Here is an 18,344-nt window from a genome sequence, read left to right as displayed (position 1 = left end):
GTGGCAGAGAAAGTTTATTGTAGTTATTGAAGGAAACCAGTTTAGTCTTGGCAGCATTGAATGTGACCATCCATTTATGTCCCCATTCCACTACAGATTGGAGGTCATCCTCTAGTGTTTTTGCCATTTCTTTAGTTATGTGTTCATTTGTTTTCCTGTCATGCCTGTTATAGAGTGTAGTGTCATCAGCATATATACCCATCTCATAGGCAGTTTTGTCGGGGAGGTCATTAATAAATATCAGGAACAATAGAGGTCCAAGAATAGACCCCTGAGGCACTCCCGCATTTATATCACACTGTTTAGATGTTCGACCGTCGAGGACAACCTGGATTTTTCTCTTATCTAAGAAGGATTTAATTATGCTAAGTATTCTACCAGTGATACCGTATGATTTAATTTTCCTGATGAGACCCTTGTGCCATACCCTATCAAAAGCCTTAGATATATCTAGAGCTACCGCTCTGCCCTCCGCCGTTTTGTCCAGTGAATGGTATATACGTTCAGAGATTACAGTGAGGATATCAGCTGTGGAACGGGCTTGTCTAAATCCATATTGTTTGTCAGTCAGAAGTTTAGCATTTGTAAGGTTCCGGACTAGAGCATGGTTAATTATGGTCTCAAATATTTTTGAGAAAAGTGGGAGGAGGCTAATGGGGCGATAATTTGATGGGTCAGTTCTTTCGCCAGAATTCTTGAATATTGGTACCACAGAAGTGGTTTTCCAACAACCCGGAAAGCATGATTCATAAAGGCATTTGTTGTAGAGTTTCGAGATAACTGGAGCTACTTCGGCTGAGCACTTTTTTAATAGCACAGCTGGGATGAGATCAGGTCCACATGCTTTTGAAGTGTCAAGATTTTTTTATGATAGCATGTACCTGAGCAGGGGTGATTTTTAGATCGTCTAGCGTGGTGCCTGTCCGCAAAGGAAAGTCAGGCAGAGGGTGGTTGGAAGGGTCCAGTGTGGAGTTCGAGGCAAACCGGGTGGCAAGCATATTAGCTTTGTCGGTTGCTGAGCAAACAACCTCGTGATTCTTTGTTAGTGGGGGAATTGTTGATTGCCTATCATTTACTACACTGTTGTAGATTTTCCAGAAGTCACGATTTCATAATTTTTGTGCTTCGATGCTTTTTTTAGTGGTTTCAGTAAATTCTCTCTTGGCTGTCGCTATTTCTTTCTTAACATTATTTCCAGCTTCTATGTACTTATGTTTGTTTGAACTGGACTTATGTCGGTTAAATCGTCGGTATGCATGCTGCCTTTGAGCAATGGCAGTTGCGCAAGTCGAAGTAAACCATTGGGGAGAGTGGGGCTTGCTATAAATTTCCGCATGGGAACATGTGCTTCCATTGCTGTTTTGAACCATTCAGTGGTCTCATTTGCGCACTGTTCAGTAGGAAGAGAAAAAATATTTCCCCATGGGGCATCTCTGATAAGATCTCTGATGGCTTCCCAGTCAGCCTTTTTATAATATCTCGTTGTTTTGAGGACTGACTCTTCAGTTTTGTGTCTAGAATTTAGGGCGATTTCTACCATTATCGCTGCGTGGCCAGCGTTCCCGAGTGGGCTGTCAGCATTTGTTGTACAATCCTCGGGAACTGTAGTCAGAAAATTATGTACTAGTGATGCTCTAAAAGCGATGTTTCCTATTTTTAGCTTAAAACGTTGAAGAGCCACAAAGACAAGTGTAGTATCATTTGAACGGGCGATTTTTTTAATCTTCATGTAATGCGTCTATTAGAGATACAGACAAGTGGAAGTATGCCAATGCTAGGTCGGGACAATACCATGGATGACACTGCACCGGCCAGACGAAAATTATCACATATTTTGTGATCTTCAAACTTGTGTTTTGCTAGTTTTCGTCCTGCAAATGGAATGTTGCTCCTTTCCATGACCTTATCCGAGTAATCCGTGAACGTTTCGACAGAACGGTCAGATTTCACAGCTAACCCTAGTTGCGAGACATCTATGAGCATAAGGCGTTTTTGTCCTAGAAGGCGGTACATATAACTTTGACTGCAGATATCGGTGTCTTTGCATTCTTCTTTAATGGAAGGCGAAGTTGATGCCATTTCATCGACTGCCGTTGGAATTCCGGCTCGTAGTGTTAACACCACGTCTTATCATCAGTGATGGTGTAGTCCGAGAATCCGTTACCTTCGGCTTCCTACTGATTCAACAAATCCTGACAGGCATCCAGTACCGTGGTTTAATTTTTCGTGCGTCAGCATTTGTGGACTCTATCTATCACGCACTTTGATGTCTGCTAGCAATGACAAGATCGTTTCGACTGCACAGGCATCCATATTCAAATATACATGTATTTAATTTAGATTATCCGCTGTCGAATATGTGGTGGCTGTGCATGGGCGTCCAGGCGGCACTCACATCTCCCTACCCACTCTGAAATCACAAAAAAACCCATCTCCTAACTGTGGTGATATCAACTGTATCGACTTTGTAAACATTTATCAAGTGCCTGCGAATGCTAATGTGTTGCATTTCTTCTGCGTGAAGGAATTCACTGGCGCATCTCTGCTTTTGTCACACGTCTATGACAAACGGTGCTCTCATAGTCTCACACTATCGATCTCAGAGGGATGAAACTGTCGGGTTGTTAATAGATAAGTCCAATCATCATAACAAAAAATGCAATCTCCTGAATTCTATATAGGCGGAATAAAAAATAGGAGATATTACTTTTGGAAGTAAAATAGTATATTGTCTTCTCTTTTATTGAATGAAATTTAAATTTAACATTATACCAAATTCTAATGCAATGAATTACGCTCACATAATTAAGAAGGATATGATTGTATAACCATTCTAAAAATCCGAGCTTAATCTTCACACGTCTTTAAAGTACGATTTTCAATGACAAATTAAATTTTTATGTATATATTACCAATGATGAATAAAATATGATGTCATAAACGTAAGTGAGCCCGCTTTTATTTTATCTGTTAGACAACAATATACATTTTTCTTTATATTAACACTTTATAAGTGACAAACATACATATTTTTGCTAATTTTTTTCAACGTTAGGCTTTTATTGGTAACAAATTGTGTATAATTGTTTCATCCCAGTGTTGGCATATAAGTAATAGTTCGTTAATTAAAATATTTAACAAACGGGTAACTCATCGGCGGACATAAAACACAATTCATAAGGTTTTCACATTTTATAGACAGGCGTCTCACATTAACAAAGCAGCATCTGTTTTTATCCGCAACTTATTTGTAACGTTTAAAGGAAACCTTATCGACATCTTATAATTCTAGTGCCGTTTTGTATTCTATTAATAAATATCACCTTTATGCATTAATATCTTCACCGATCTACGATACAAACGTTACATTAAGTATCCAATAGCATGATATATAAAGGAACCAGAAGAAAAATAATACTCTATGGAGTGGACCATCTTAGTCAAAGATTAAAAATACACACCTTAAAAAGGAGGTCGTAACCTTTCTATAGCAGAGTCCGTGAAGATACTACCGCATAAGTGTGATATTATAAATACACTTTTAAAAAAATATTTTTATTACAGTTTCACCACAAACAAGGCACATTGCCACTTTAATGTAGGGGGCTACTATCAAGGACATGAGCTATTGGGTTACTATGTAAGGAGCTGGCAACAAGATGTCGGTTAACGTAACATTTGAGCGTCTGCATGTCAGTAAAGTTAAGAAAACAGGGACCGGGAAGGAAATTCCAAAGTCTAGCGGTCTGGGGAAAAAAACTACTGGAGTAGAAAGCTTTTTTACATCGAGGGATCTCTAATGTTTAGGGGTGGGATTTAAATACTTGTCGGGTTTGTCATGGAGGCACATGTGCTTGCAGTTCGTCAGAGCATTCCCCATTAAAATACTTGTAGAACAGGCAGAGATATGCAACATTTCGTCGGTGGGGCAAAGGCTGAAGCGTAGATGACAGTTCAGGACTGAAATAATAGGGAACCATAAAGGTAAACATAAATACCATCTATATATCTAAAAAAGTGAAAGTGCCTGTGTGTGTGTCTGTGTACATTTCCCTACGCAATAGCTCTGTCAATTTTTGTCTACAGACTCGAAATTTGATATACAGGGTACTGAGATTCGAGAAAATCTATGTGATCGGTTTTCGGCCAAAAATTTGGCTAGTAAGGGGTCAACAATTTGACCTTTGAGAACTCTACCAAACCCCTCCGACAATTTTGGATCTAAACACTTGAAGTTTTAGATATAGGTTCCTAGGACATGGATCTAATTTAATAACTTGAATTGAGCCCAAAACAATAAATATTATGGAGTCATAATAGGGGTCAAATTTAAAAAAAATAACCGTTTTTTTGTTTTGTTTTTTTGCTAAGCATACACCTCCAAACACCCGGGCAACGCCGGGCACCCATGCTAGTAAATATATTAGATACAAGATAGAACAAAGTAAGTGATTATATATAAGATAAACACAATGGATACATTAAGGGTATGCATGTGCCGTGTAAAAATTGGTAGAAAAGTGCTAGATAGTCCGAAAAAACTAATAATGTTAGATAATAAAAATAATAATTAAAATATCTCCTACCTAACATTCAACTCTGGGTCAAAGTACCGTAGGTTTGCAACAATAGATGCCACACACAAATTTGTTATATCTAGACTGTTTAGCACTATCTTATGTAACTTTAGAAGGTCATTTTATTTGGTTGTTATAATAAAATAATCGTACATTCTATCCTAGAAGCAACATCCTCACCATCGCAACCATATTTAGAGGAAGTAGTTCCTATTTTTCCCTCTAAATAAGAAGTCCTCTTACCGATCACAGTAATCACTGGGAGGTATTGTGTACTTTAGACAAATATGGGGTTGCAGTTTTCGTAAGTGGATCCTAAACTCATTAACATAACATAACCCTTCCCTTTTCCGTGACAAAAATAATAAAGTCTCCCCCGATTAATTTTCTCCTTCTAATCGGACGAGCTTTGGCTAATGCTATATTCCAGAATAAAACGGTATCAGCTTGTTCAATAAACGCTAATGTACCAATCAAACATAGCGTCGCATAACGTGATACTTACTTTTGTTCTATGAGTAAATTGATCCCTCGCGAAGTACATTTGTTTCAGTAATCAATTATATTTTTCAAACATATTTGTGTTTAATTTTAAGATAATTTATAAAGATATCAACTTAAATAAACATAGTTATTTGATTAGATATGATAAAAACAAAAAATAATTTTCTAAAGAAAGTTTACGTATTTCTATATATTTTTAGTATTATTATAATTGTGGTAAAAAAAGAAAATAAACATAGTGAAGTATAGAAATTGTTTAACAGTTATAATATTAGAAGAATATATCTCACTGTATCTATTCTTCCCATTTTAAAACTGTTAAACTATCTTTATATCAAATTATGTTTATTTTCGTTTTTTATCACCATTATAATAAATAAATATATAGAAATACGTAACCGTTCTTTAGCAATTTATTTTTTTCAATTAATATCGCATATCTTTTCAAAACACTCTGTTTATAACTTATCGTACAGTTTAGATATTACCGTTTTTTCTTCCATACTTTAATTGATACACCTGCTTGCGTTTTTGAAAGTTAGGCCTGGTTTTAGTCACACTTTCCAATTTTACACCGATTAACTACGCTGCATTTTTAAGGTATATATATATATATATATTTTTTTACTTCAGTGGAGTATTTTACGTGATTTTTTTTCCGGGTTGATTCTCAACATTCCGCACATGGTAGCTGCATGATGTTACCCCAGACCCTCACTAATTGCCAGTGAAAGCCAGATTTTTTTTCATTTCGCTCACGGCCGCTAGTGTCCTCAATTGTTCAGGTCCACTACCAACAGCCGTAGTTTACTTTTCTGTGAGGGGGATACAGGATTCCACCGGGCAACGGATGTATACGGGTCCTGCTAGTATTCTATATTATTATTATTATTATTATTATTATTATTATTATTATTATTAACACGAGTATTTCACTTACTATTGTAACACAATACATAAATATGTAAATATATTAATGGTGCATTACATTTAGATAATAAATAATATTGGTAATTGAACAAAAAGTAAGTATACGATAAAGCATAATTATAGAATATGATATAATTGTTTATCGAGTTTCCTAGTTTAAAGATGATAGGCATTAATATACATGATAAATAATGAAAATGCATTAGTAAACCATTAATCAGCCTTCAAAACAACTTATTAGTAAATACAATTCGTAAGATAAATGATCATTAAAAAATAAATAGTTATAAATTTATGAAACATGTAGGAAAATATCGTATATTATCAGTACATTCGTACAAATAATCGGTGAGAAAACGAAAAGTAAACATTTTAAGCAGAATAAAAATATAATAAATTCTCATAATCCATTGATAATTGTATATAAGTGAAAAACTATAAACACTGAAACTGAAGTAGTCCGATACAAAAAGTAAATTTAGAATATACTATACGTGTTTATAACGTAATAAACTGTAAAAAAGGATCATATATATATATATATATATATATATATATATATATAAGAATCGTGTAGTACTTTAACTAATCTTAATTAATGTGATCTACATTTTAGTCAACTAATAATTGCGATGAACGAGGGGTATTGTTAAGTTTAATGTTATAATAAACGGGTTACATCATGAGCCCTATTATAATCAAAAATATTAATAGCAACGGAAATGTATACTAGACATTTCAAATAGATAACTGATATAAGTTCGGAACGAAAACATTGTACATTAAAGCTACAATAAGATAGAAGTTGTTCGAAATGTCCAACGGTAATAAAAACCGAGATGCAAACACACGTTCGTAGTAATATAACCACATCTATGTCTGAGAAAACCACGAGGATTTCAATCTAATGAAAATAAACTTTGTAAGTTAGTTAAATTCAATTAAATAATATTAATGAAATGAAAAATGTTGGTAACTTGAATTTGAATGATATAAAACCTGCTGCTTTACATAGACTCTCCGCGATTACTATCGTGAAATGTAAACAAACCCTTGTAGTTATTGTACACACAGATGTATACTATTTAGTAACAAATCTGCAAAATAAAATGTGTTTGCATGAATTAATTAAATAATAATATTGAAACTTGATGAAAGCAGCAACAAAAAAAAATGATTTCTGTAACAGAATTATAAAATGCAGCTGCGAATCTTGAATAAAGTAATCCGGGACTGCAATTTATTGCTAAAAATTGACATGTCTAGTATGGCCAAAAGAAAGCAATGTGGAATATCTTTTCATGCTAGTATTAAGGGAATAAAAAACTTTGATTGGAAAAAAAATCAATTCAGGTAACTTGATTATGCAGTAGAGGTAGCATTATTCAATGTAGCTTCCTTCAGCCTCAATCACCGCCTCGATAAGTGTCCGGAACTGGAAGCATGTATTTTCCACAAGCGCCGGCGGCAGCGCGTCGAATACTGGGCGTGAGGCTGATTCGATGTTGAGGGAGGTCACGTTGGTGATGTCTCGGCGTATGACAAAATAAAGTAGTCTAGCAGGTTCAGATCGGGAGGAAAGAGGGTTAGTGAGAGTCGGGTACCAAGCCGTAGAAGTCCTTCTTTAACGAAGCCTTGGTCTCTTTCGGCGCGAATCGGCGCCGAGTCCTGCTGCAACACCCAGTGACACTCAGCGGCTACGTGATTTCATCAGGGGCTTATCACACTCTTTAGCGCATCTGTGTACACTGTGATGTTTACTTTTAAACCGAATTCGAAGATGTAAGATTGCATGATGCGGTCCTCACTTGAAACTACAGAAAAGACCATAACTCAGGCCGAAAACTTTGTTTTCATCACCCTGGGTAAGTTCCGGTTATTCGTGGCAATCAAGTGATGCATTTTGAGAGTGATTGCAGTGATCCTGTTGTAACAATTCGGATTGGTAGAGAGCATGAGTTGCTCCAATCTTGCTCGTTGAACATTGTCATTTTCAGATAAATGGAACGTTCTTATCGCTCTTGGCATATGTACACAACTTGTCAACTCGCAGATGGTCTGCAACAAAAAAAAAACAACAGTTTTCATCAAACGGAAATGGAACCACGTCGTATCTCTAGGGTGATAATTTTATCTATCTATACTCTAGTATCCAAATCAACTAGAGTTTACTATAGCAATATAATACTTTCATTAGACATCAATTTGCAAAAAGTATAAATATAGAGTAACTTTTAATTAGTAAGGACCGCTTGACTGTGATCAACGTAATGCTTCTATAATATGAAATATCATTTAGGAGAAGAACGCATCTTTTAAACATTTTTACTTTAGATATCGCAGAGCCAGAATTAATCTATAATCATTCCGTTATGATAAGGAATATGTCTAAGCAGAGCAACATTGCACAACATTACAGAAACCTGTATAAATCGTCGTTGTTTAAACAAGTAATAAATCATGTCATCTTAAAAGTATATACAATGTATAAGAAGTGGTTTTAAAATAAACTTCAAGAACCAATCATACTATCATGTATTATATGTTTTTCTGTAACATATGGGAAAAATCAATTTTAAAGAGAATTGTAAATCCGAACTCAAACACATTAAGTTAATAAGAAAATATAAAGATAAGAAATAAGAAAGTCGAATCAGTAAGCTATCGAGACTATTTAGTGTGAGAAGGAACGGTTATCAAAATATATCTCCAGCACAACGAATCAATACAGGAATTATATGCAAGTAGAAACCCCCACTCCACTGTGTACATCTTGTTAAAACGCCGAATTGAAATCATAAACATGTAAATTGAATACGGAAATTTATCAGATGAATCGAAAAATAAAAGTCTGGCATGTAAAAGCTATGCAATAAGTTCCACATATATCAGATGTAAATGTGCACGTTGTTCAGCGTTTGGAACTAACCTTAGGAATGAATGTGCATAAATATCGCCTTCGGGAATATCACTAGAATACCGTAAAATTTAGATACAGCAATGTGCTTACAAAAACGTACACACATTCATGCGCGCACACACACAAACACACATACACACGCATATATATTATGTGTTTGTAGTAAGTGTCTAATAAAAACATGTTAATGACAAATTGGGGCAATGCATAAAATATTTTATAAAATATGTCCCTATTTATTCGGCTTAATATAACATATTTATATATATATATATGTTTGCGTGTATATATATATATATATATATATATATATATATATATTAGTAAAATAAAATAATGAAGCTTGTAGATATTATATTTTTTACCCATTTGTGTTTGAAAGAAAATATTTTATATCTTTATTGGAAAATATTTTCTACCTTTAGCAGACTATTTTCTAGGCCCCCCCACAATGTATGCACATATATATATATATATATATATATATATATATATATATATATATATATACTTAATGTTTAAAGTATGCAATAGAGAAAATTCCTGAATTTTACTAGGTGATTAAGAGTGCTCAGTAAAAAAAGAGCAGGATATATTTTTATTGATATAGATAAATTTACATTCTCGGTACACGGATATGCTAATTTTTTGGACAGGTTCCGTAATGAAAGATGAGAGAATTTATGCTTAAAAAAAATAAAAACATGTTAAGATTAAGAGGGAGGAGGAAGAGAAGTTATGTGACATTTAAACGCCAAACTTTGAAAGCGAAGTCAGAAAAAGAAGAGGGAAAAAGAAGAGAAAGAAACAAAGAAATAACAGCATCCAGTGTAAGTAAGATTGTAAGCGTAAGTGAAGAAGAAAAGGGTTAATTATGGAATCATGGGATAGAAAAGGAGGTAAACGTAAATGAACTGTTTATTACAGGGGTGAGAGAGATGTCAAAACAAGAAATTCGTTCTGAAAAAGATCGAGCAGAAATAACTTGTTTATAAGAGAGGAGATCAAATGAGAACATATTTTATGAGTATATAAAATATAATCTGGTACTTGTGCATTTAACGAACCAGACGTAGGTCAGCATTTGCTCGGCTTTGCCTGGTGCATGACGTCAAAAGCCGGATAAAACTGAGCGTTTCCGTTCAAATAAAAACGACGCTAAAAAATAAATGTGCAATTAAATTGTAAATGTAGAAAAATTAAAGAATAACTAAATAAAAAGCAAACACCTACTGTTCATTTATGTTTTTTATTAGTAGTATTATTGTTTGAAATTGTCTTCTGTTTGCAAAATAAATACATATAAAACGTTTTGTTTTTCAACTATTTACGTAAAATAACCAACAAAAATTATTTTTTATTTTTTTTTACATAGGCATTACCACATTATCAAGGCCCAGAAGCCACTCAAGGATAAGGGTTAAAGAGTGTACAGTAGAAATTGGACAATATAGTAATCATTAGTAATGAAAATTTGGTAAATTTGATAACTTATATGGAACGGCTCATCAAGAACTTATTTACTTTAGACTTGAACACAACCATATTGTAGTCAGCCGGAAAGCAGGAAAACGGAAGACAATTCCACAGGCGTGCAGTTCTAAGAAAGAAGCTTTGTTCATGGAATCTACGATTAGGTTTAGGCACAGATAATGAGTGGGGGGAATTATTGATAGTGTTTACAGCTAGACGAGTGTTTATGTGAAAGTTTGGCGAGGGGGGACCATAGATTGAAGCTCAGTCGAACACTTGCCATGAAAATAACGATACATCAGAGACAAACTCGCAACATCTCTTCTGTGAGATAGAGGTTGCAAGGAGGAGAAAAGGACATCTCCTACGACGCTACGAAGTCTATTTTGAACTCTATCAAGGCAGGACAAGTCCTTTCTAGCAGCTCCTGCCCAGATGTGGCAACAGTATTCCATCCTTGGACGTACCTGGCTCTTATATAGACAGAGAATAGCATCAGCAGTGAGATATTTACCGGATCGATAGAAAGATCCCACCATTTTTCCAGCGACCTTGGCAACAGATTTGATGTACGTGTTCCATTTAAGATCAGGAGTAATGGTCAAGCCAAGAAGCTTGTCAAAACTTGAGGCCTCCTGAAGACGAGAGCCATTCATTTCAATTGATGCCAAATGTGGATTATAATGTGGATGATGTAAAGAGAGAAGCTTGGTTTTAGATGCATTAAAAGTAACTAGCCACTCCTTTCCCCATTGTACTACGTGCTCAAGATCAGAGGAGAGAGAATTGGAGAGAACTTGGTCGTTTACTGTCTTAGATGTGCTACCATAAATGGTAGTGTCGTCAGCATAAATGTCTACAAATGATGTAAGGATGTGCTTTGGAAGATCATTAATGTAGATCAGGAAAAGAGTTGGGCCCAGGATGGACCCCTGAGGGACACCGGCATTAATACTGTGAGCTTCTGATTTTTGCCCCTCAACTACTACTCTTATGGGCCTATCAGAAATAAATGATTTAATAATTGAGAAGACATTTCCAGCTATACCATAGCTAGCGATCTTATGAAGTAAACCTTTATGCCACACCCTATCAAAGGCCTTAGATATGTCAAGAGCAATTGCCCTAGAAAGATTGCCATCGTTGAGAGATTTGCTAATCCTATGCGATATAACTGTAATCACATCTGCTGCAGATCTAGCAGAACGGAAACCATATTGAGTGTCACTAAGAAGGTTATTTTTGTTGAGATGGTTGATTACTTCTGTATTTAACACAGATTCGTAGAATATTAGTAGAATATTTTTATAAACAAATAATAGTTAGTAATTATTTTTATTATGAAACTTTTTTTTCAACTATTTACGTGATAAAAAAAGAAAATCTCGTAAGAAAAAAGAAAAGAACAAAACTTTTTTTTATTAAGCAGAATTTGTTTTTTTCTTTTTTCGCCAGGAACATATTTTCTCAGGAGGATGTATATTCCTCACACTTTTTGAGGCCATCAGACGACAAAGTCGACGGAGATGAGATAGCGAATGTGATAGGAAGCTCCTTACCAAACCAACCGGGTAGCTCTCGGCGATGTGGGTCAATATGGAGTAAAACGACTGTCTACCAAACTTTTGTCGGCAAATTAACTCTGAAAGACATGTGTCCAAAAGCTTCCGGTTGGTTCCGCATTCTCGTTTATTGAGCTGTCTATGCTCTACATGATTTGCGGTTGCCTGTGTTACGGGATCTACAAAATTAAGTCTGTAGTGGTGGTTCACCGTTAAATGGTGATACCCCTCGCCTCCCACTTTGCTGTAAGTCCTCCAACAGTCTGATACGATCTTGGTCCCCGGAAGAATGTATTTTCTTATTAGTGTAAGGAGGGTTTCGGCATTCCTACTGGTACGTTATCCAAAAAATCCTCCTTTTCGGTGGGGTCGGCGTATCCACCGAAGACCCAGACCGGTGTTAGACGTCTGCCGACGTTGTTTCCGGCGGTTGAAGAAGAAAGACTCGTCGATTTTGACCGTATGGTCTGGGACTCCTATCTGCCGGGGATTTCTAAGAAAGTAATCCCGATATATCTCGCAGGAAATTCTTCCAGTCCACAATTGTGTGGCGTGACCACAACCCACATTGGCGCTGGAGATTCCTAGTCGCCGCCATCTCGAACGCCCATATCGAAATTCGCATCGAGTTGAAAGTAAGCGCGCAGCGTTTTGATTGACTAATAACCATGTTTCGTCAGACAGCAGCAAAACCCGAGCTGTTCACGTTATGCGCCAAACAAAGCCAAGCAAATTCTGAGTTACGTCTGGTTCGTTAAATGCATAAGTACCCATAATCTAATCCAGGGCATACACATACATATACATATATCTATATTTAGATATATGTATATATAGATACATACATATACACATATATACGTCTAGATATACATATATATATATATATATATATATATATATACGTATATATATGCATATATATACGTATATATAAAATACATACGCATATATACATATGCGTATGTATTTTATCGTTTTTCATTTTACAATACATGAAAATCAATATGCAAAATGTGTTAGCTATTTTTACTTGCGATTATAATAAATTTTACTTCGATGAAATTGCATTTCAAAATAACAATAATGATAACAAAAGGGTATAATCTATAGAAATAAATCAGTAGACGTATGCGTGTGTACATATCTAATAGGTAAACTTATAAACTACTTGTCACATAGCACTGAAATTCTCAGTATCCATGTACTAAGTATGGTTTATAGCGATATTTGCTTACATGCATGTATATCGAATACAGACATCGTCAAATTTACATGTAAAATGTTCACGAAGCATTAGCTGATATTTTGTTTTTTGTGCGCATTTTTTTTTCTCCGGCTGGAACGATCGGTTCTTTTTCATCTCAATTCCAACTGATGACACCAATTCATTTTTTTATGTTTTAGTATTAAAAAAAAAAAAAAAAAAAAAAAAAAAAAACGAAATCATACGTAAATTTTACTCGCGGTTTGAAATCTGTAAATATAAAAACAAACCCATACATCTTTTTTTACGACTTCATATTTACCTTATTTCATACAGATGTTTAAGACAGCGAGGGAGATGATACAGAGAATACAGACCGTGCTGAAATAGTAACCTTTTTTATTTAGAAAGTCATTCTTAATATGGGGAAGGGAAGGTATTATTGGCAGTATTCTTTACTTTCACCTAACAATTTATCAATTAAGAAACTTACATGTATTATCTCTATTTTTGTTTAGTATTAGTTAACATTAAGTATCTGTTTCTCAATCCAATTTTTTTATTAGTTTATTGTAAAGCAAGTGTTGCCTAATCCCTAACTGTACTTTGAAATATTTATTTTTTGAGTAGCATGATTTTTTAAATAAGGTGCGTTCTACAGTGTAATACCCATATTAAAAAATAAAACAACTTATAATGAGATCATGTATTTCGAAAAACTGCTGAGGGGGGCAGTAGATGATTTCGCTGAAATGCTGCGTCAGAACAGATACTCCACTTTGATCTTAACCAAAAGACTAAGTAAGGGTAATATATTTTTCTACCAGGCATTACGTCCTTCTAAAAAAATAAATACAAAATAACCGACACAACATATATTTTAAGAGGTGGAGAGGGGAATATGGAGTAAGTCCCAGAAATTGCTGAAGCAGTTTATGATATCAAAAATACTTAAAAGAAGTTGGGATACAGAGTCAGGCCCGGAACGGTTGAAGCAGTTTACGATCTCAAAATTACTTTATCTAATATATAAAAGCTGAAACAGTTTATGATTTAGACATTACATTATTTCATGTATGTTTTTAACAGTGGGGTGAGGAATATTAATTAGGGCACAGGAAATGGCCGAAACCGTTTACGAGTTAAGCATTATTATATTTCATTCTTATTTTTAACAGTGGGGTTGGCAATATAGAGTCAGTCCCGGAAATGGCTGCAACATTTACGTTTTAGACAAATTTATTTAATGTATATTTTTAACAGTGGGGTAAAGGATACGAAGTCAGTGCCGGAAATAGCTGAAACAGTTTACGATTTACTTTATTTCATGCATATTTCTAATAGATATTATTACACAGTTATTGTTTTCGTAAGGGGGTGCGATAATGTGGGTTAGCATTATGAAAAATATGAGTTAATTGATTGGTGTTTTCTTTAATGAAATAATAAACCCAGGCAATATATCTAAGTTATTATTTTCGTAAGGGAGGGGGGCGACAATAAGGGTTTAAATTATGTAAACTTATTGTCGAAATTCGAAACATATCCAGGAATTATGAAAAGTGATGAAGTGTGAGATAATTAATTGGCGTGTTTGTAATGAAATAATCGGCCTAGAAAATATATCAAAGTTAATATTTTAGGAAAGAGGAAGGCGATAACGTGTGTTATAAATATAAAAAATGATTGTCGAATTCAGTAACATATCTAAGAATTATAAAAAAATGATGGAATGTGAATAAATCGATTGGTGCGTTTGCAATGTAAGAAACAACCCAGATAATATATACAAAGTTATTATTTTGACAAGGGAGAATAATGTGGGTTAAAATTTAAAAAACATAATTGTAAAAATTCGTAATATATCCAAGAATCATGAAAAATGATGAAATGTGAACAAATCAATTGATGTGTTTGTAATGAAATAAACAACACAGACTATATATCAAAGTTATTATTTTTGTAAAGAGGGGGTGATAATGTAGGTTAAAATTATGAAAAAATGATTGTCGAAATTAGTAACATATCCAGGAATTATGAATAATGATGAAATGTAAATTTATTGTTGCGTTTATAATTAAATAATCGGCCCAGACAATATATCGCAGTTATTATTTTCGTAAGGGGGCGATAATGTCGATTAAAATGATAAAAAAATGATTGTCGAAGTTAGTAACATATCCAAGAATTATGGTAAATGAAGAAATGTCAATTAATCGATTGATGTGTTTGTAATTAAATAATCAGCCCAGACAATACATCAAAGTTATTATTTTCGTAAAGATATTGTAGGTCAAAATTATTTTAAAAAATTGGTTGTTGAAATTAGTAACATATCAAAGAATTATGAAAGATGATAGAATGTGAATAAATCGATCGGTGTGTTTGTACTGAAATAAATAAATTAGACAATCTATCAAAGTTATTATTTCAGGAAGGGGGTAAGCGATAACGTGGGTTACAAATATCAAAAATGGTTGTAGAAATTAGTAGCATATCCAAGAATTATGAAAAATAATGAAATGTTAATAAATCGAGTGGTGTGTTTGTAATGAAATAAACAGCCCAGATAATATATCAAAGTAATTATTTTCGTAAGGAGGGGGCGTGATAATGTCAGTTAAAATTATGAAAAATGATTGTCGGATTAGTAAAATTTCCAGCAATTTTGAAACATTATGGTGATTGGTGTTTTGTTAATGAATTAATCGGCCCAGACAATATATCAAAGTTTTTATTATCGCAAGATTGGGCTATAATGTGGGTGAAATTATGAAAAATGATTCTCGAAATTAGTGACATATCCAAGAATTGTGAAAAATGATTAAATGTGAATTAATCGATTGGTGTGCTTGTAATGAAATAATCATACCAGGCAATATATCAAAGTTATTATTTTCGTAAGGGAGGGGCATTATGTGGGTAAAAATATGAAAACTTGTCGAAATTAATAACATATCCAGCAAATATAAAAAAATGATGAAATGTGAGTTAAGTGATTGGTGTTTTTTTGTTAATGAAATAATCGGCCGAGACAATATATCCAAGTCATTTTTTCGTAAGCGGGAGGGGTTATAATGTGGGTTAAACTTATGAAAGAAATATAAATTAATAAAATACTAAAGAATTATGAAAAATGATGAAATGTGAGTTAGTTGATTTGTTTGTAAGGAAATAATACACCCAGACAATTTATCAGTTTCTGTAGGTGGTCAACAATATAGTTCTTATTTTTCAATGGTAAATTCGGAGAATTACGTCACAGTTGTAGTGGTTAATAGAAAGACACGTGGTTATGTTGCTTTTTAACGTGTTCTGGAGTTCTCTATAAATTAACAAACCATCTCTTTTGGGGTGGGGCTGGAGAGAGTAATGTCCATTTTGCGGTCACTATGCAATCTCCCACAATGTCATATTCCAAAAATATGGAATAACTATGGAATAATATTCCGGAATTGATATCGTTTCTCTTACTAATGTGTTGGCGGTTGTGGTAGTAAGTGGGGAGAACTATATTAATATTGAAAATTGTGGTAAAGTAAAAGTTACCTTATCATCATTCTCGTCAATTCATTTATGTAATTATTTGGAAAACCGTCTGGGTTATGGTCAGGAAATAATATCATTTCACTTTAAATGATGGTGTCAGTAGTAGGGAGGAAAAGAATACAGTAATGTGGAATTTTGTAGCGAAGCTAGGGTTGCCTAATCACAGAGCTTCTCAACATATTTGTTTATTTGTTTTTAAAGCATGCTGAGTAATCCTCCGAAAATGACGTCTTTTCTTCTAAAATAAAATTCTTGTCGGTAGTGAGGGGGGGAGAGAAAGGAAACAGAGTAATGTGGAATTTGATAATGAAGCAAGGGTTGTCTAATCACTTAACTATGTCAATGTGTGTATGCATTAATTTTTAAATCCTGCTGAGACATCTTCCAAAAATGACATCATTTTTCTTACAATAATAGTTCCGTTAGTGAGGAAGGAAAGAAACGCAGTAATGTTGAAATTTATTGTGAATGAAGAGTTGCGAACTCATTAACCAACACGGTGTATTTATGTATTAATTTGGAAATCCTAATGATTCATCTGCTAAAAATGATTTCAATTTTCTTAAAATTATTGTAACCCTGATGGGAAGAAAGATTATTTCATATATGTTGTACAATACCTGTCGATAGTATGTTAAATTGCCTCATATATGTATATAAATAATCCGCCCGAAGGTAGGTAAACATATCTTAAATATGTGTTGGAAATTACCCGTCCCAAAAAGGTAAAATTGTTTCATATACATTCTGTAAATTACCCGTCCTAGGGAAGGTACAATTATTTCATGCATGTGTAATAGCCGTCGTAGGGTAGGTAAAATATTCTTTTGCTCGAAATAGTAAATAATACATAGACATTAAAATTTCCTCTCTCACAAGGATTAACACTTATATTCAAAATCAACTTCAATTTTCTCATTGTTTATACGGTCCCAAGCAACGCAGGGTGACCCCGCTAGTGATAAAATAATCATGGTAAATAATAATAATAATAATAATAATAATAATAATAATAATAATAATAATTATAATAATAATAATCATTGTAATAATAATATTAAGAACATAACATTAATTATGACTATATAATTTGAGAAATATTTGCAGCAACTAATTACATAACGCGCGCTCCTTGGATACATATAATACGTTGTAATTTCCATTTCAAGGCCACCACACTTTTGGTGTGTTGTCCTCCGGAATCTGACGCTCGGTAATTTTGTGGGCACACACATTTAGTGCCTCATTGGATCAGAGTTATATTTACCTGGAATTATGCAAGATATGTGCTAAAATGAAATATCTACACCAGATCTGTTGCCAAAATCACTGCAATAATTGCTGGGATGCTTCTACCGCTTTAGAAATGTCAGTCTCCTGACGCAAATCTCTTCCTTAACAAAAGTCAAATGTGGTCTAAGATGGAGTACTGTTGCTACATCTTGCTGGAGTCCCAAAAAGCAGCATTTCCTACCTTCACTGAGTAAAGAACCGTTTTCGAAATTTAGTGGGCCTTCACCCTATCGACTCATTCTCCCACTTTTTCTACAGAAAAGAGGTCGCCAGTCTGTTTCTGGTGTCTTGATACATAGTGGTCGACTAAGCTCTAATCTATCATACCT

At 34.1% G+C, this 18,344-nt stretch overlaps 1 protein-coding gene across 1 annotated transcript in view; it reads right to left on the bottom strand.

Moving 5' to 3' along the window:
- Positions 1 to 18,344, bottom strand: part of LOC145246762 (sucrase-isomaltase, intestinal-like) — a 1,547,717-nt gene that overhangs the window by 203,264 nt on the left and 1,326,109 nt on the right. The window lies entirely within an intron of this gene.

Source organism: Euprymna scolopes, chromosome 24 (genome assembly GCF_053919585.1).
Source record: "Euprymna scolopes isolate OS-2025 chromosome 24, ASM5391958v1, whole genome shotgun sequence".
NCBI lineage: Eukaryota > Metazoa > Mollusca > Cephalopoda > Sepiida > Sepiolidae > Euprymna > Euprymna scolopes.
Note: the sequence above shows the minus strand (reverse complement) of the source record. Positions and strands in the feature narration are given on the sequence as shown.